The sequence below is a fragment of the Manacus candei genome, unplaced genomic scaffold (assembly GCF_025592945.1).
Source record: "Manacus candei isolate 608988 ecotype Guabito, Panama unplaced genomic scaffold, ASM2559294v1 h1tg000049l, whole genome shotgun sequence".
Lineage (NCBI taxonomy): Eukaryota > Metazoa > Chordata > Aves > Passeriformes > Pipridae > Manacus > Manacus candei.
In genome coordinates this window covers 30011369-30032874 of record NW_026138097.1, presented here as the reverse complement: position 1 = coordinate 30032874, position 21506 = coordinate 30011369, and positions in this window count along the sequence as shown.

Sequence of the window (21506 nt, the reverse complement as noted above, 5' to 3'; positions counted from 1 at the left end):
TGAGGGCTCAACATAATTAAACATGCATTAACAATGATTCTTTAACGGAACAGTCTTTGTTCAGGTGACAATGCATCTAATTTGTTCACAGCACACTCCCTTCTTCATTATTCTCCATCAAGTTGTCTTGTAGTCTTTGTCTCCATTCTTTGAACTTTTCCTCTTCATCGTAGATACTTTCAACATTCATCTGCAGAGCAGCCAAGGGAAGAGTTACTGATGAATTCACCTTATTTCTAATTTCTTCTACCTGTTTACATTTTCACTCTCTTTAACAGCTATTCCTAAGCAATATTCTAATAAAAATAATATTTTAATAAAATAATATTCTAAAAATTTCTAATAAAATAATATTCTAAAAGTTGACTCTTTTGGGTTTAAAAGAAATTTTGTTCATAGTCTTTGGCCAGTCAATTAATAAGTGAACATCTAGACAAGTGCACTTCAAAGCCTTGGTCAACTCTGTACATTGCACTTAAAATGATGTTTTCTAAAGTACGACTGTAATTGCACCGGACTTAGATTCTCACTAAAAACAGAACTCAAGCAAGCTACAAAGGTTATGGATATTCTTTGATTCTGAATATTTAGGCCATATGATTTCTGGTACCTTATCAAATACTTAGTTTAAACTGGCTATAAAATTGTTTAGGAATCACATCCATTTGGTGACATTTATCAATTTGCTTCATTCAAGCAGCACTATTCTCTGTGAAGCTATGCCCGGTAAAATAGTCAATCCTCAAATTAGGCAAAGTCGTAATACAAATAAAGCACCACCAAGTAGAACTGAATGTACAAGGGTTGTTTGGTTTTTTTTTTTTTCGGGGGGGGGGATGGGGCAAGCGGGAAGGTGCTAGCTTTTACAGTGTAAATTATATGAAAAGACCTTAAAGTGGGTTTTTTCCAGTTAATTATGTATTTGGAAAATTAGCAATGATATAAACACCATTGGCTGCAATAAAAATAAATATCAGAACCAAGACCAGAGGTTTTAAAATAGACATACTCTGCTTTGATTATTAGGAATCCCCAAGTGTAACTCACCTGAACAGAGAGGATTAGATTTTAAGTTAAGACTACATTCAAAGACGAGAAATTATGTTTTTACTTTCTAAAAAGAAAGAAAACTTAAAGAAAAAAAGATTGAGCAATATAACAGTATTTTGAATCAATTATGAAGAAGACTGCGCTCAGACAAAATAAATAGTGAATAAATCTACCTTGCTAACTGATGTCACATCTGTCTTACTAGGACAGGATGCAGCCATCTACTAAACTCCCTTTTGACTCAGGAATTACTTTGTTTACCAGGTGAGGATGCAGTAAATATATTTTAGGTGTATGGCTTCTGTTCTGACCATGACTGCCAAAGACAACAGTATGATACCACATAAGCATCATTAGTTCCATAGCAAGACTAGTCAACACAAACAGAAGTATAAATGAGCCAGCAGAGCTAAGACATGGTGTGGTATATTGCTGGCTATGCAGTTACAGGGTTCACTCGAATCCCTCATTAGCTCATCTGCTTTAGGACCATTCAGTCCTTTCTCATCTGTGCAGCACCTTGGTTTGGGAAAAACTTTCACAGTTAAAGCTCGTTGGCACCCAGGTTTATACAAATTAGATTTGCTGATGGAGGATTACTGGAGTACAAATGCTTCAGCAATAGCTTCCTCCTCATGCATGCCAATTCCTCCTGTGTAACACCTAAACAATATTCTAAACAACACAAATCTCCAACAGCCCCACTGGGGATGGTTACAGTATGGTTCAAAAGGGACAGTGAGAAGGCTGGTTAAAAAGTTAGCTCTTCCTACCAAGATAGGAGAAAATAAACATCTACAAATCAGGTTTTTTCGGGCTTAATTAGGAAGGTGCATGCATAGTGGCACAAACACCTCACCCATTCTCTTGAATGCACTATTTGAAATAAAGAGAAGACCATTTTCACACAGATTATTTTGGAATGGCTGCATATTTTACCAATTCCCCATAGGACAGACCTACTGGAAATTAAGAAAGTCTTTTCTGAAGTACCTTACTTTTCTTCAAAAATGTGTTAAACTGATTTGACTTTAAGCCACTCTTACTGTGGAAGAAGTATATGCAACAGCAGGATCTAGTCATAAGTACCTAATCTAATATAAAGTCACATAAATCCAGCCTGCACTAACCCCATGCAAACAAGACCAAAGTCTTGTGCTGCTTTGGGTGCTGTGCTAGTCTCAGAATAACCTGTTTGCAACTGACGTCACTAAATAGACCTGCATGTGCAGCTTCTTACAGTTTACTTAAACTAGAAAGCCACACAAAATAAACTAGGACATGAATAATACACTCCAGCTATTGCATACGAGTCCCCAGCGTGGATATTGTATTCTACCTGGAAGGAGTACCTGCACTGCGGTAAGAACTGAGGCTGCAGCCTATGCTGTCACATCTGATTTAGTTTCAGTAGCTCACATACCAACAGCTTCAGCAGGAGAGGTGTAGTTACTGACAGTGTAAGGAATGCAACAACGTCAGTGATGGACCTGAAAGGGAAGTGAGCACTTGCATGTGGCTGGACAGCAGAGACCCATTTTGGTCATGACATAAAGGTTTGTGTCAGCCATACCACACCACTGTCAGCAGTGAGGTTCCTGTGGCATCGTCTAACCAGGTGCAGGCAGTCAGGCAGATTAGAGTGAGAAGTTTGAACAAGAGGTGGAAGGTAACCTACTTCAGTTTGCTTGAAGTAAATTATTGTCAGAACAGGGAAGGAAAAGCAGTGTAAGATAAAAAATTTTACATTTTTCCTACAAACAAATGACTCTGTCCGTTCTCTCATAAACAAACCAAAGAAACTGGCAGAGGCCAGCACTGAGTCCCAAGCCAGTCCCCAAAGAGCAGTATGCTACTGTGGTGGGTTGACATTGGATGGATGTCAGGTACCCACCCAGCCGCTCTATCGCTCCCCTTCCCAGCTGAACAGGGGAGAGAGTAAGATGAAAAACGACTCATGGGTTGAGATAAGGCAGTTTATTAAAACAAAAGTGAAGCAAAAGATTGTGCGTGCAAAAGCAAAGCAAAAAATAACAAGGTTTATTCTCTACTTCCCATCAGCAACGATGGCCAACCACTTCAGAGAAGCAGGGCTTCAGCGACGCATAATGGTTTCTTAATAGGCAGCCATTGGAGACAATGAATACACCCCTTCCTGCTCCTTTCCTTAGCTTTTATATCTGAGCTGATGTCATATGGTATGGAATATCCCTTTGGTCAGTTTGGGTCAGCTGGCCTACTTGTGTCCCCTCCCAGAAGGAATGTTACAGTGCTGATGCTGGGCTCAGCAGTAGCCAAAACACTGGTGTGTTATCAACACCCTTCTAGCTACCAGCGCAAAGCACAGCACTGTGAGGGCTCCTGTGGGGAAATGAACTCCAGCTCAGCCAGACCCAACACAGCTGTATCAGCCTACCAAAGCAAAACATGATACTTCAGTTAGAAAGGGTGCAAATAGCGCGTGGTATTTATTGAGACCTCATTGACGGAAAAAAACCCCAACAAACCCAAAGTATCCATGACTGAACTTATGTCACATGATTTACTGTAAGTGATGGTTCACATGCACAAACCTTAGGTGGCATGCAGGGCTCAGTGCATCCACCAGCTTGTTTCCCTATTCTAAAACTAGAGCTAAGATGCCATTGAAAAGGATACAGTGTATCCCAGAGTGAAAAGATTCACACTTTTTTTTTCCTGTTTTCAATTCAAAAGCCTGCACAGTTTTATCATGCTTGCCTTGTTATCCCTGAAAAACCAGTCCAGTTATGTAAATAACAAATATTACTTCTTCTAGGCCTAGCGTCTCTACCGTGATGGGCAGCTACAGGCAAAAAAAGAGACATCTACAGAAAGTCACCATAGATTTTCCCAGAGGAAGCTTAATGAAAAACATTAAGAACAAAGTGGTGGGAGTTTGGGGGTGGGTGGAGGTTGGAGTTCGATTTTTTTTTTTAGTTCATCACACAGAGTAAAAGAATGAGACATTTTAAATATACAGGACTAAGTTAAAACAGGAGAAATAACTGAGCATTCAGGTAAGCACGAGTCATCAACCATATTTGTCAAGGGGAGTGATCAGGGGAGTGATCATCAGCCTTGAGGGCCATGCTGCTCTTCTGGCACACCCCAAGGCTAGAGAAAAGGCCTAACATGAGCCTTAAGAAGTTCAGCAGCAATAAACCAATGGCAAAGCAAAAATCCTGCAGCCAAGAAGGAAAAACCTCAGCCTGGGCACCCACTGACTAGGCGAGTGCTCTGCAGAAGAGCAAAGTAGACAAGTTGAACATTTGTTACCAATATGCCCTTGTGTTGAAGAGGGCCAAACATGGGCCAGGCTGCTTTAGTAACCAAATGGCAAGGGAGGGGATTACTCCCTTCTAGTCAATGCCTGTGAGACTGCACCTGGAGTACCATGTTCAGTTTTGGTATCCCCAGGTAAGAAAGACATTGACCTATTGAAGCAAGTCTGATAGATGGTCACCAAGATGAGTGGGGAGCTGCAGCACATGGCAGCCAAGGACAGCTGAGAGAATTTATCAAGTATTAAGAATCTAACCATGAAGTTACTTACACACCAGCACAGTTGCCAAGAGATTCTGTGGTATCTCCATCCCTAGAGACATTGAAACCTCAATTAGACAAAGCTGTTAAAAGCAACTTCACCTTAGTTTTTCCTTCTTTGTCTGAGGGTTGGACCTTCAAACAGAATCTTCACACAGAATCTTTGAAAGGTCCCTTTCAAACAATATCAGTATGTGATAATGACAGCAATTTATTTATACCTTCCTTTCTGTTTCTCCAAAATACATCCTCCCTTTCAAATAAATGCTTTTTCTACTTCCATTTATTTTCTTTGCTTAAAAAAACCCAAAACCAAAACATCACCATAATCCCGTGATAAACCACTCCCATATTCTCTTCTTTTATTTCCTCATTTTTTCCTCATTCTTTCTTTTACTTCTCACAAGAAGCATCAAAACACCTTCTTATATCACAGAAGTTCTTCGCAACTTCTTGGCTAGAAGTGTACTACACCCTGACATGCCAGCTAACAGCACATCTCTGATATCTAAGGAATCTATTAGCATCTAGCCAGCTCCCTAGGAATTAGGTTACTTAAGAGCAAAGAATGATCTGTAAGTCACTTAGCTTGTTAGAAGCTATTCTAAGATGGACAGGCAACTGTTTCTTATTTAAGTAACTTTATTGATGACTATGAGATTTATGGTTGATGCACAGTGTTTCCTTTGCTAGCTGAGAAAATAATTCTTCAACAACACTGAAAGTGGGGTTTCCTTTTCAAAATTCATCTTTCTTTCATCATTATTTACCGCATATTTTGTAACACGGGACAAGATATTTAATTAACTTAGTACAGTCAATACATATGCTTCCACATACAATGATGTCTGGAGTGCCACCCTAGAGAAAGTTGAATGATATTCTGTATTACAAACTACTCTCGGTTATATCACTGCTTTCATCTGCCCAGTAAAAATACTTCTTTTTCAAAGAACAATTTTATGGTTTTAGAGTTTCTTCCGATTTGCTTTGTGTTCCTTTTTTTTTCATGCATTTCAAATTCTTCTGTGATACAGAAGAATACACTTAATCAATGTATTGAGATTGGATTTCCTGCAAAATTATGAAGAGAACTAGGTATGAGAAAAAATATATGACAGGCAGTTACAACTGCTGGTATAATTGTATTTTCTGTAATATATTTTCAGTGTTTTTTAATTTTTATTCCATTTAGTAATTTAAGAACTGAGATACAAATCTCAAGAAATTTAGGAGTGCATTAGGTGGTCAGAGAAGAACTAAAATATGTAATGTAGCTAGTAGACAGGAGAGCAATTAAGACAACATCAAAAGCAATGTTCCTGGGCTCAGACTTGTACCTAAAGCTATGCATTGCATAATGTTTACAGATTTTTTTTTTCTATAATGCAGTGTCTATATAGCTCAGTTCACACAACTCATTACAATACACATAAGGTTCATAAGAACATAGGGTACATACAGTAAAATGTTTTGGGGTCATTCAATTAGTTTTAGCTAAATTACATGGATTCCAGCCCAGCAATACAGCTCGACTGACAATTACAAATTAATTTATTTATGTCATGTTTCTTGGGTCACCAGAGAAGTTGACACTAATCACCAACTTGCTGCTCCAGCTATTTCACTAACAATATTCATAAGCTCAAATTATTTTTAACAGAATAAAAGCATGATGTAAACAAAACTGGCCATCCATATTTAATTAAATTATAATGAGGAAGAGGAAATGTAGTTCTGGGTACTGTTTAAGGTTACGTTACACCATTTAAATGTTGCATTGTGTGTCACATCCGCTTATTGACAAGTGAATTGTACGTGACACCTGAGAAAAGAGTTACTGGGGTGACACTATGCATTTTAATATTCACTCCTCATTTTGTGCATGTTGAGGAAAGAATTATTTTACCCTTTGCAATCCTGCATAGATTAACCATCAACAGAAGGGTCTCACCAAAAGCCTGAAGAAGTCACTGAATAGTCTTTTCTTTAACTTTCTTGGGATTTTAATCATTATATACTATTTCTCTAAAACAGAGATTTTTTTTCCAATTTCTTCTCAAATTGCATATACTTTTTGTATATTTCACAAGAAAATCATTAGTTTGCCACATTCACTTAAAAAGCACTCAAAAATTTGGCAAGAAAGTGGAGAAAACCTGAGCATAAGCACTTTGGTTTTAATTCACACAGTTGCTTAATGTCAAAAAGCCACTAAAATCAATGTCATCATACAGAAATGTACTTACTTGATTTTATTATTTATAACTTGGGTTAGTTATTTATGGAGTCTTAAAATTCCTCACAGAGCAAAAATACATCTATTTCATAACTTGCAAACTTTATACCTCTAAATTAAGTCATTTGTGGCATTACCAACTTTCCTGGGATTCCTTTTGCTCACACCCAAGCAGAGGAGTTCCAAGTGCAAGGCAGGACTTTGTTTACATTCTTTCTGTAATACCGTAAGACAACATGAACCTGGCTACAAAAACATAAAGCAATGACAATATTGTTTTATTATTCTAAATAGTCACCAAGGTAAGTGCACTGATAAAATATATTACAAATCAATTACCAAAAGAGTGCCCAGGACTAAAAATTTATTTGTTTACAAATTATTTCAAATAGTACCTAGCTTAGGACTTACACCTATAAAAGAATGCAAACCCTTCTTTCACAGAAAAGCAAAAACTTCAAGACACTTCCGCTTTACAAGAATTCTCTGCAAAAGTGAGTATGGTCACATTCAAGTTAACTCTGCATGAGCCAGCTCAATTCCAGAAGGCATGGGAAAATGGAGTCTGAAGTCAAGGACAGAGAGCTGGGTGTTTAACCTGGAAATACAGGGCTGCAAGGGGTGCCCCATCAGCAAGCGCCAAGTACCAGCTTGGAGACAACGGCACAATACTTACCTGTGAGATTGTGTGAGAGGCTAAAGTTGATTGGATTTAAATTGATGCAACGGGTGCATCAACAAGTACTAGCCTACAAACAAGTTTTACAAACCTCAGTTCAGTTAGATTCAAACTGAATTATTTCCTTGACAAATCCTGACAATAATAACAAGGAACTGTTTTGTTTCAGCCAGACTAATCTGTAAATGAAATCCTGCTCAGCTCTAAGGTCACTGAAGCCATCGGGTTGATGCCACTGCCTCTGGCCAGAAGACTCCAAATGAGGGATGGGAGTGCTGTCCTCCACTAAACACATATTTCAGAGTGCCTTGATGTACCTTTGGCTCCACACTTCTGTTGAGATCCAAAGTATACTCCTGCTCAACATGCAATTAAAGTACCGATTTTAGCTTATTTAACCAAAATAAATTGCTGAAACCTCTAACTGGTGCACTCTAATATAACTGTAGATAGCCTTAGGCAGTTCTTCCACACCCCAAATGAATGACCTAACCACTGAAAAAAAGTCCATAGAGGAATACACTTTTCTCTTTTCGGATCTGTTATCTACCTGTTGTCTCAAACAAAGAAGTGCTGAAAATTCATCAGTAAAGCAACTTAAAGAAATATTAATTATAAACTTATAAATTCCTATATAACTTACAGAGACTTTTAAATTAAAGAAATTTTTAAACTAAATTTTTACATTAAAGACATTTTATTCAACCACACAAGATCATTTTTTCTGAGATTACTTGGGTGCACTTCTAACTGAATCCATTTGCAAAGATAACTGTCTTAGGTTTGCCAAATACAATTTTAAAAGCATCTCCTTCCTTTACAGAGGGTATTCTTTCCTATTTTTATGGCCACTTACAGAAACCCAACACAACATGTCACAGCACCACAATAACAAGAGATCCATAATGCTCCTTCCAGTTTTATGTGCTTCATTAATCAGCCTCTAAAACAGGATCCACTGAATTCATGTCATAGCTAGATAAATGTATTGCCTATTTTATATGCAATGTAGAAATACATAATGATCACCTTCCCTGGATTTTCTCTCTTAGCTTTCATTTTGGTCACATCTGCTATCAGTACTCTTCCTTTCCTGAAGCTCCATTTTGCAACACATCAAGTGGCCTGTTTGGTGCTGGGCACTCAATCTGCAGAGACTTGAAAATTCTCCTTTTGGCTGAGCAAAGATTGGAGAAAGAGGAGGTGAATTAACATGTACAGCAGTTCCCAATGTGATCACAGGGACCAGAATCCTGTTCGTAACACTTTCCATGATGGCTACAGCTGAGCAGGGATGGCAGCAGGATTTATGTAGTCTTTCTTTCCCTAATAATATTACAGTGAGGTGAATGGAGAAGGTATCTGCAACACATTGGGTTGGGGTTATTTCTTATTTGTTCTGTGCATTTTCTATTTAGTTTTTCTTCTTAGTGGCTTCTTCCCCAGAAAAATGCATACAACTCATGGTCTTCTTTCTGTACTTTATTCTCCATGCTCTCTGCAAATTTTAAGACTAAAATATATGCCGATTGTACTTTGAAATTTAAAGTTCAAGACCCCAAAGGATAACGTAAGAAAAGAGCATTTCAAATGTCAGTATTAACCTTCATAAATACATCATGTTTCACTTTTCTAGTTTTCCCATCCTTTTCTGTTCCTCTTTCTCTTCTCTTTCTCTCCTCCAATCCTGAACTGCTTATGTGACCAAAGAGAACAACTCAAACATAATTTTTCTCAAACTACACATTTTTCAAATTTTTAGAGTCTGAATAACTGCTATGATTTCACCATATTTAATGTTCTGTATTTGAATTTCACTCAAAAGTGGAAGCAAAAATTGTGATTTAGATGTATCTTTAATAACTATCACCAATGTGTTCATGCTACCTGGGACACAATGACAGATATTGTCCATATCACAGCCAGGATGCTTAAACACTCACAAAGCAATATATTCTGGTAAAGTTCTATTTCACTTGTCTACCTAAAACCCATCATTGATCTCTGGAACAAAAAACTCATCTGTATGCATTTTCATGTACATAAAACCTTCATCTCATGATGATACTGAGGTAACTGTGTAAGTGAATAGATACATACTCATCAGACATGCCAGGCTTCTGCAAAATGCAGAACCTTACTACACAAAACATCAGTACTCAGGTTGGCTTCACAGCCTCAAAAATTAATGCCAAAAAACCAGATAATTTGGATAAGAGTTGGTTGTAGCCATAAAACGAAGCAGAATAAAAACTGATGACGTTTTTTATGTCTGCCCCACAGCTACGCAAAGCCAATGCAATGTCTGAACAAAGTAACACTATGATTAATATTCACCAGAAAATTTATTATGAAGAGAAATTATTTTAAAACTTTATCTTTCCAGTTGACACTGTTATATAAAGTCAACTGAATTCAATAGGATTTAGCAGCCTGTAGATTAGATGGGGTTGGGATTATACCTTTAGTTCTTCTGGATGCCTGGATGCACTGATTCACAGAGAAATTGATTCTACCTGTGAAATGGGTGAAATTTTGCCTTTTAACTTGATCTGTACAAGTAAATAAATTAATCAATCAACTGGTTTACATTACATGTAAAACCACCCTGTGTCATAATTTCTATTCTTTCTGTGATAAAAGTCTTTTTTACCTTGAGATATTATGTCCCCATGGTGAGAAACTACTAAGTCATACTCAACATGCCTGAAATTTCCCTTTTGAGAGGAACATGGGAACATATAGAGACAGAGGACTGTTCTCTGTAACAGAAACACACATGGCAGCTTACAGACCTTCAAAGGATGAAGGATACCTCTGGACAGACGTTTTAAGACTGTTAAGACTGAAGAGATAACATGAACAACAACCAAAGGAGAAACACAAAAATCACTTAAACTTCCAGATAGTTAGTATCTTGCTTTTTCTGACACTTGCCCTACATTAATGGTGTAGTAAATATAAACTAAATACTTATTAAAAATATCAGAGATAGGAAAAGAACTTGTTAATGCTGTTGGAGGTTTGAATTAGAAGCTTTATTTACTGAACAAGGCTTCATCAATTACAACACTGCTAATTCTAATCCAGTTGATCTCTTCAATCTGTTTTTTACCATCAAGTTACTAAATTATTGTTTTTGTCTTCTCAGTCTCACTGTTACTGCCTCATCCTCTTCCAGTTCTTTTTCCTTACTCAGATTGGAAGCATGCTCTACTGTTCTTAATTCATTCCGTATTAACCCTATCTCTATTAGGCAGAGCTTTTAAACTTTCAAAGTCTATTTCTCTGCTTCTTATTAGTTACCAGTTGAGCAATCCAAAATGTTATATAGTCAGACCATTCAACCACGATTGCTTTTAATGTTTTCAAGCCTCCTTATCTCTGTTCAGTCCTCATCTATTTCACATCTTTTGGTGGTTACTGGCTGTATGTATTTTCCTACTATTCTCCATAAACTGCTACAGCAATGTCCCAGCATGGCTCTTCATTTACTTTGCTGCCTGATGTTTCTGTGGTTGCTTTCCCTGCTCCCTACGCATCACCTCCTACGGGACCCAAGCTGAACTTCTGCTTGCTGCCTGCCAGTGGTAGTTTCAGTGAGACCATTAACTTTAGGAAGAGTCATCTACAGGTAGAGAACATGATTTCCTTTCCCTACTGCAATCCTTCCTCAGCCAGTTCTATCCTGTCCTCTGTGTAGCACAACTTGCCTGCATGGCAAAAGCAGAGCACATTCATGAATAACTCACCAAGCAGAGGAAACCTTTGGGACTTGATGTCCCAGGCCCTCACAGACAGCACAATAACCCCATACAAACAGCCTGGAGCACACACACTTCTCTGAAATCACCACCATCAACATCCCTGGGCCTGGCTGCAGCCCCCCCAACTCCCAGTGCAAGGACAGACTTCTCAAAATCTTATGTCACATTTAAGATGGACCATTCAAGTCCCCTGCTGTATTTGCCCACCCAAGCTGCTATACCTGCAGCAGGAGAGGGGCAGGGGGAAGCCTTTGTACCAGTCACAGGGACTCTCAGTAGAGAAGATTGGTTCTCACTGCTAATGTGAATGTTAAGAACAAAAGTGGTTTGGTCTGGACAGTAAACATGTTTCTCTTGGTAGAAATAATATGATATTTAATTAATCCTTTTGTGCTGACTTGCTGCCCTGGGGAGTTAACTCAATTTTCACTTATCAACACTATCGGCAAACAGGCCCAGGAACAGACTGATCAGCCTCTGCCACCTCTGGCCACACTGATCACCTCTGCATACTTTGGACCAGACCTATAGACCATGCCTGATGTAAAGCACCTGGATTTATGGAAAATCATGAAGGCAACAGGCATGCCAGGATCTGGCATGACTCTGGTATCTCAAGGAAAGTAAGGAGTTACCTGTTCTTTGAAGACTTTCAGGTTGGTCTAGCAGTAGGAATTACTGCTTGGCATTGTCCCTGCTGTAACTGAAGTCCTCTCAGTCAGAGTCCAGTCCTTAATCTTTTTTGGCCTCTGCCTGTTAGTTATCTCTTTATGTCCTATGTTTTTTCATGTCATCTCAGAAACAAAGTTAACCACTTACTTTACTCTTCATGATACCACTAGACTTACAGGTTCTTTCACCTGTATGATAAAAAATCCCCTATCATAATTAAATTATTTCTCTCCCCTCCCCCACAATGATTCGCTGAAGCATCTTTTATACATGTTTTTCTCATCTTTCTATTTCTCTGTCTTTCTTTGTTCTTATTCTTTACTTCACTTCTTCCACAAGATACACACATTAAAAAAAAAAAGAAAATAGAGCAACAACCATATGCTTCCCTTCTGATCTATATCTTTATTTACATTAGTAACATCCCATTATAATGAATGATTCACAGAATTAAGAACCAAGCTGAGTGTAAAGCTAGCTTAGTTTGGCCCTAAAATGGACTGAAGAACAGTTGGAGAACTAACATTTGCAGAGAGAACAGCTGTTTTTGAAAGAACACGTTTCTCCAAGACTTAATTTACTCCATGAAAAGTTTCACTGACTGGGACAAAAAAAGTTCAACTCTTGTGAAGTATCTGATTCTGTAAAAAGACAAAGGACTTTCTTGTGCCCAAAGAACATTCAAAGTATTAGCCAATAAATACTTACACACTTGTACCCACTGAAGTTTCCAAAGTATTTTAGTCTTTCATGTCATTTAAAATGCAGCTTACTGTGGTCATTGAAGCTAATGAAAAACTCATTTTGATGAAAAACATAAAAGAATTAACATGATTTAAGACAGCCAAAGCAACACCTTGTAATGTACAACATACATAAAGAAGGTCTTGTTGTTGTTATTCTTGCTATCTTTGAGAAAATAACAGTCTTGAGAGCTATAATGTAAGAATACAGCTTTTCATTTTTTAATTTATTTTCTTCTTTTATTTACACACCGACTTAGAAATTAGTTCTTATTTTGTTGCTACTTCTTGCAATATCGTTTAGAAAATACTTCAAAAATTGCTTGCCACTCCCAAACTATTAGGCATTTTTTCTTTGAGTTTAGAGTGTTACGATCACACATACGAAATGTATTGTACTAATTATGCTTATCAGCACATAAATACAATTCTCTCCTCTCTCTCAAATCAGTCACTTTGTTCTACATACTTCATCATTTAGCTAAACTATCTTATAAGACGGTTGTCAAAGAAGAAAATCTAGTTAACAGTGTATGCTTAAGCAAATTCATAGGTTTCACTGTAAAACAAAATTGTCACCAGCATCTGTCTTCCACACTTAGTTCCGCCATTAACCATGGTTAAATGTGCAGGTCTGCAAAACACGCAAAGGCAGACTGAGAAAAATCTTTAATCTATTCTTCAAACAGTAATCCTAATGTGGTTTCAGTGATTGCCTCTTGGCTTTATAATCATAGCAGACTGACATTTAGGAGCAACTGATTATTGCCTTTGACCTTTGCTTTTCAGGAGTACCACAGGTACACTTTCTACAATCTATTCCCTCATCCAGCATCCAGACTTCATGAATTAGAAATGATGGACAGTACTAACCTCCCCAATGCTTTTACTATCCATCTATGGAGCTGTTTCTCATAAGTTCATGCAATTCTCTTGAACGTACCAATACTATCCATCTTCACTCTGTCATGTACTAGTAAATGCCTAAAGTTTGCAACACACAGTCTAAAATACTTTCCTTTGAGTGCTTGAATTTATATCTACTGCCATTTTTTTCTAGTGTCCTTCAATACTTGTTGTTTGGAATTGATGAATGACAGTTCCAATAACCCTAATGTATTGCCTTCATGATTGTGAAATCTTTGGTCACCTCACCCCTCAATCTTTTCTCCAAGTTGAAGAAACCTGGATCTTTGTCAGTTCATCCTCAGTTTGTTTCAGCCACTTTATCATTTTAGTTGTCCTTCCCTCTCTTTCTTTCTGTAATGGTACTACATCCTCCTTTGGGTCAGGAGGCCAAAACTGCACACAGTGCTTAAGATGTGAATGGATGAAGATCTTACACAACAGAAAATTTATGCACTTCATTTTGTTTTTGAAATCCATCTTGATGAAGGTCAAGATTTTTATTTTTTTAAAAAACCTTTTTTTGGCCTCTGTTAAAAATAAGCTAATGGATTTCAAGGAATTGCCAAGACAGTCATGACTTGTCATTGTTCTTTCCTGAGCTGCAGCTGCCAGTTATGAGTAAATTTTAATTTATTTTCTTTGTTATGTCCCAACCTAGTCAGTAAAGCTCTAGCAATAAGACACTGCCTTTCCAAATCTCTGTCAATGAAATCTTGGGCTGTGCAGAGTTCAAGCATACTTGTTTACTGGATTTTAGCTTCTATTTACAAACAGCCTCATTCTCCAGACCTCTAGTACCCATAGTCTAGGCAATCTTTCTGCAGGAAACCTCTCTCACCTCTTTCTAACCTGGCTTCTTGAAGAAGCAAATCTCATGCAATTACACTACATCTGCATGTGATAATTTACCATTCCATCCCCCAGTTATCTTTAAACCTATTAGACAATTTAAAACACATTAAACAGGATAAAAATCTCCAAGGTCATTATATCCCTAAGTTTCACAGAACTAGAAAACTGGTAAGAAAAAGAGACCCTGATCAGTGCCTCCACTAAAGGACAAGCTGTAACATGCAGTCATCCTTAGCGGAAAGTCTGCACAGAAAGATTTTCAGGACATCAGTTGCACAAGAACTTTCATTTAGTGTTTGTACTTCAGTAGACATAAGAGGATGTAATCATAAATTACAAATCCATCAGAGACCAATTTTCACTAATTCTCACACATAGAAGTACATATTGATTCACCTCGGGTAATGAGTCACAGGAAGCCACTTAAATTGTTTCATGGCAGGAGGGGAACCTAGGCCAAGTGCAGCCTCAGCTGGAGCTGACAACAGCCCCTCTGCTCTGGTTTGAAGATACTCTCAGATAAAATTACCTAGTTAACAGTGGGACTAGTGCCCCATAGAACAGTACAACAGAAGAAAATGAAGGTAAACATAAGATAACAACTTGTATCTATTTCACCAAAATCCATACTTGTCAAACACAATTGCAACAATCAGCAGAACAGAGGGGGGCAGTCACATTTGAAGGACAGGACTAAGATAAGGAAGAAAGAGGCAGACTGTCCCATGTTTTCCACCAAGTAGCCTTCCATTAGGAACTTTGGCAGCAAGGAGTTCACAGCTCATCTCCAATAACAGCAAAACCCTCCCAATGGACAAGGTAGCAGTCCTCAGCCCATGGTGAGCAATTTGACTGTGCTGGAAGACCTCCAGGAGGGGCAGCATACTCCCCTGCCTACTCTGTTCCAATCTCAGCAAGGGGCTAAATGGTGTTGTTACTCAAGGGAACAAAATACTCCCATGTGCCTAGTTCACACGATTCACTCTGAGGGTCATCTTCCCGCAGAGATATTGAATGTCATGGCTGTGAGGACACCCAGAAGCCCAGCATAGGCCCCAGTTAACCTTTGGCTATGTCTGGGTCTTGCAACTGAGCCTGATTAGCAGCACCTGGCACTGCCAGTGGTGATCAGAATACATGGGTTTGTGCACCTTTTCCTGTCAGTGCTGGAGCAGCCTCAGCTCTACCTGGCCAGCCACAGCTGCCTGCCAGCACACTGTCGGCAAGCCCTCTCTCACACTGCCTGTGCAGGCAGCAGCAGGCAAGCCTTGTTTCCAATCTGTCTTACTCATGGCCACCTTCCTTAGAAAAATGTCCCTCTCAGAGTGATGTCCAGGTGTTAGAAAGACAAATTACTTGTCAGTAGAATTGCCTTATTAAGGTTTAGGGCTTAACATGTTTCAATAATCTCAGATCTAGGGGGAGGTTAACAAAGCTTGGGGAGAAGGTTGTATTACTGATAGTGGATACAAAGAATGCAAAATTCACGTGCCACAAGGACATCTGGCAGAACTCCCAAGATAAGGAAGAAACTAACAAACCCCACTCAGTAACTGCGCTGAATCAGCTCCAGCTGGGTAAAAGGTAATTCTAACGGGGAGCTCATGACCACCAACTCATGAACCCAAGAAACCCACTGACCAAAAGAAGAGAAAGACTGAGTATGGGACTAATTAGTATGAGAAGCAAGGGAATCATTTAAGCAATAGAAGATAGAATAGTAACTAATGAGAGAATTATCTTTAGTCCCAAAGTCCAATACAGTTCTAAAAACCGAGCCTGCTCATACTGCTTTGATAGACTGGGACAACAAGAACACCATCTGACATAATTTTTCTTTGGGAAGAGCAACTCTTTGCTATTGTTTGTAAGTATAAAGGAATTTTTTTTGTAGGTTTGTTGTTTTTGCTGCTGTTGTTTCTATTTTGTTTTTTTCCCCCCTCTTTCACTCTGATCAAAACAGATTCTAGTTCTAACACCCTGACAGACCATAAAATATACTAACCTTCTACATTCTCAGCCAAAATCAGATATTCCCCTCAGTGAAGGAACTCATTTTCCTGTACAGTTACCATCAAAACATTTAGTTGACTTGGGCTTGTATTTTCAAATTCTTGTTATTCCCTTGATAATTTCAATAATGCCATTAAATTAGAGCTGTATGTATGCAGGCAGCAGCCTCATGTGAGGAGAGATGACTGCCACCAGGTGATGCAATGCAAGTGGGAAAAGAGGGAAGTTATCAAATTGGAACAGCTTTCCTCTTCTTTTTGGCAAGCCAACAACTGGGAGGATCTGTGTTATTGCCACTGGACTAATGCTACATCAACATGATTTGATATTGCAAGCTAAATTACAAGCATGCATTTAATTTCTGCCTCTAGGAAAATGAACTGGAATACTGTAACATCCATAATTATAATTTTCAGTACTATATAAATCCCTAATGGAGAACAGCATGAACCTTGAGTACATGTGTGCCCTGTGACACATAACAGAACAAGTTACATGCTATTATCCAGATCTGCATCACTCCTTAGCAGGACAAAAACACAGAAAAGGAAGGAACCGTTATTATGGCTTCAGCAATAATCAATGCAGAATCCACAGTCTGTCCCAAAGAACGGAGAGTGAAGTTGGCTGCTCGATTGGTTATTTTTAAAATTAACTATTCCCATGAAACAATTCAGACAGCAACCACCAAAAAAAAAACCACTGCAAAACCCCAAACCAAAACCCAACACAAAATTAACAGGGGAACAGCATCCTATGGTGGTAACAATGGTCTATGTCATGGTGGCAGCAGTGGTGGGAATAGAAAGGGACCTGGAAAGTGAAAGGCTAAAGATTAAATTAGATTTGTACAACAGCCTAAATCATGGATGTCATTCACTTGAATTCTGTAGGCAGTCTGAAACAGCAGAAGCAAAAGAAATAAATATGGCTCCTGTCAACTTTAATGACCTGTTAACAACCTGGGTTTTGTGAATTTGGCCTCTTTATTGCTGATGATTTTAGCAGTAACATCCTACCAGTGAGCTCACCAGACAGTCCAAAGTTAACTCCCTCTAACACCTCTCTGGGTAGAGAGATCCAACAGAAACATGAACAGCTGCCCATGTCTTCAGCTCCCCTTCACTTAATATTTTTATGGTGCAGTCAAAAGTTTCAAGACATGGTGGAATCACACCAAAAAGTAGAACTGAATTCCCCAGCAGAAATGCTGATTATGTTTCTGCTTAAGTCTATAATGTGAACACACAAAACTGCTGTAGAAATCTCTCAGAGCGGAAGAGCCCAAGGATAGTTGCTATACAGCGCACTCGGGGTCCTCAGCAGAGAGTAATTAACCAAAGCTGAGAACAATTCTGTGACCCACATGGTTCATAAACCCCTAATCATAAAGGATGCACAGCAAGACATTGTGAGTCAATGAGGCAGCGCAGGAAAACCTTTTCAGCTGAATTTTATAGATGCATTTTGTCTCTTTTTCTCTAAAACAACAAGACAATTATTCTGCACCCAAAATTTAAAATTAGACTTTATCAGGAACAATATTTTACTACTAATTAGTGCTAGTGGAAATATTTGTTTGTTTTTTTTATTTCTGCTGAAAACATCTTTCTTGTTAATCATCTCCAGATTTTCACATTGTTCACTTTTTCAAATTGCTAATATTGTGCTATGAGAAACCAGTAAAGAGTATCTTTACTCATAGAAATAGTACAAATTTAAAGTCCTAAAAATGTAATCCTTACTCATACCGTTGAATGTTTGTTAAAAGCAACAACCCTATTAAGATTTATCAGATTCCTTTTGTGAATTCACCAAACGCAGATCAGAGACACAGAGGATGTCTTTCATTCTAAAGGGATTACAAAAAACTATCAGTATATTTAGGAGTAGCCTGGTACTAAAAAATATTTCTTTGCAGTCAGGTCATCTTAAGTGTGACTTGGAAATGCCTGAGGATAAGAAACACACAAGGAATACCATAGACAGAGTATTGCAGGCTCCTGACTCCATATTGCACTTGCTACAACCTTGCAGATAATATAATAATGGAATGTAAGTTATTTTGAAGTAAAAACCATAAGAATTGGAGGAAGCAAGAAAATAATCTTGTCTTGTTGTCCTGATATGTGCCAAGATCCCGTATCTGAATCTCAACTCAAATCCTGTAAACCTATTCCAGAATTGTCAGTTAACATGAATCCAAACCATGGATCTAAATAGATGAATGTCTTTACTCTCTAATGTTGAACTGAGAATAGAATAGTTCTTCTCAGCTTAGACCAAATTAAAAAAGGAATATGAATCCAAGATTTTTCTTTTTTTGTTATAGGCAAGATTCCTGTGGCGGAGAGAAACAGAACTGTTACCATTTGGGAGTGGGGAGGAGGGAGAAATACCATTTCTGATGCTTGTGACTTTTCTGGGTTTTTTATAATAATATTTCTCAAAGCTTTCTGCACTTCAACCCAATTTACATTTATCTTCCCATTTCTTAACAGATCAGCAGAAAAGGCTTTACTATGTTATAGAACATCTCTTTGAAAAGAGATAATCTGCAAGAGACAAATTGAGGAAGAAAAGAAAGTAGAAAGTTTCTGCAGAAGGAAAGTATCACCTAAGATAAAAGGGACAACCTGATAAGGACACATCTATAGGATCATGAAGTGATACCTTTTAATCTGGTTACATAAAACAGCATTACAGTAAATTACAACAGTTGTAAGAAGAGCAACTGCATCAGAGTTAAAAATAAGACCAAGATTGGTTGTGATTCACCAGCCACAGCAGACAGAACTGCATTAAACCTTTTAAATTTACTACATGGTCTTTCTGCTTTAGTGAAATTCTATGAAATTCTTGAAAAAAAAATTTGTTGGCTTTTGGCAGGTATGCCTTAAGGAGCATCTTCCCTCTGATGGCCTCTGTGGCAGTATGTTTCTAGCTCTTAGCCTTGAGGCTTGGTTTTAAGCTTTAATAACACTAATCAAGGGGACCTTTTTCAATTTCTAGTTTAAATGAAGGTCATATAAAAAAAATCTCAAAAGAAAATCTAATCAATCCTAACCCATAATGCTCTCTTGCACTTTATTACTAGTTGGGTTTCTATTCTGCCTTACTCAATGAAGTCAGAAGCACTATTTTCTTTGTTGTACATAGTCATTTGGATTATTATGAATATACACAGTTCATAACTACGTACCTCTTTACCCATGATTTTGCATGTCTACAGCAACACAGCTTGGAAAATCTACCTGTTAGGAGCACAGTCGAGATCTTTGATTTGTATATGCACTTTTCTCTAGTGCCTTGAGAAACAAATAACCTTCCCCTGACTACCTTTCTCTTACACACAAGTATTCTGCTTCAGTTCCCGAAGTCTTTTTGTTTGCCACCCTAACATCTAAGCTGCCTAATGAATACCTTCATTCCAATAACAAACAAAAACACAGTAAGCTCTCCTTAATCTGCAAAGCTGCCACAAAGAAAACATGTATAAATCTTTCTTATGTGGATCTTAATTTGCACTTTCAAATTCATTAGACTCAACATGCCATGACATAAAAATTGCAGTTCCCCAAAATATAATTACTTGCTTTCTAATTCCTCAGATAAATGAACAAACCACAAGGCCAAACTGATGGACTCAAATGGAAACAACCAAAACAAAACCACCCAAAACCCAAACAACGACAAAAAATCCCAATCAAAAACCCACCACACATAAACACTGCATGCATATGTACATACTTATTTTCCACACACTTTTCAGACTTATCTTTCATAGATTTCAGCTAGTGATTCAACAATTTTCTCATAGACTGACAAGAGCACAATTGCTTTACTCTCTCAGAACAGAGCAGCTGAGAAAGACGAGTGGCTTTCAAAACCTGCTGGATTTTGATGCAGACCTCATGGAGCTACAACAGGAAAATACAGGAGAGGTATTATGTAAGGAACTTGTTTAAAACAATTCTGTACTTTTCAATAAGAGGAGGGATATGAAGATTTTTAGGGGCAGCCAAGTATTTTCACACATATCCAGGTTTACCAACAAGTAAAAGAAAAAAAAACTGAGGAAGAAGGAGGTATTGTCATCCAGCTAAAAGATACAGATTTACCTTCTTCTCTAAAGGAGACTGAGGGAATGAGGGGGATTGGTTTTTAGTTTTATGAAGAAAAGTTAATGCAGTATCTTATCAATAAAAATGGACCTGAGTATTTCTGGAAAAGTTGTACAGTAGTAGTGGTATGTTTCTAATAATGTACTTTCAGTTTTAGTAACCGGTCAAATTACATTAAAGTACAACACAGATGGACAGTATTATTTTAACTCTGTCTAAACACAGCTGTAAAGAATTTTTGTCAGCCAAGGCACTTTGATATCTACAATAAATTTATTCATGAAGACCTTTTTAGAGTATCATGAAATAAAGAATGGTTTCCAGTCTTTTTAACCCATGACACTTATGCTACAAATGATATACTAGATCTTATGAATTAATCACTAATCATACAAAGTTCCAGTTATGGAACTTTAGAAAATGGGAAAGTCAGTGTAGACATTGGAGTTTAGTTTTGTTGGCAAAAGTTTTTGAAGAATAGAACTACTTTGTAAGAATATGAGACTTAGTCATTTTTATCCATTTCCTTGAGCCAATTTTTCTCACTGTGAGGAGAATTAGATCATTTTAAATATTAGATTCACAGGTTCAAGTGAGAAAGAAAATAATGGTATTTGATTTAGGAAACAGTAGAAGCAGACATCTTTATCATTATAAGGGTGTATTGTTGAAAATGAGTACATCAATGTCAAATCTTACTACAGAGAGAAAACAAAAGTGATCTCTGGAAAATCTTAGATGTGGTTAAAGTGAATCACCTTGAAAAGGCTGTTTATTTAGTTCAGTTCATATCTTGAAATAAACTATAAAGCACTTTGCTGCTGGAAATGCTTTCAAAAACTACCAAAATCACTGGCTTCTCAAAAGAACGCTTTGAAACGTGACTTATATATT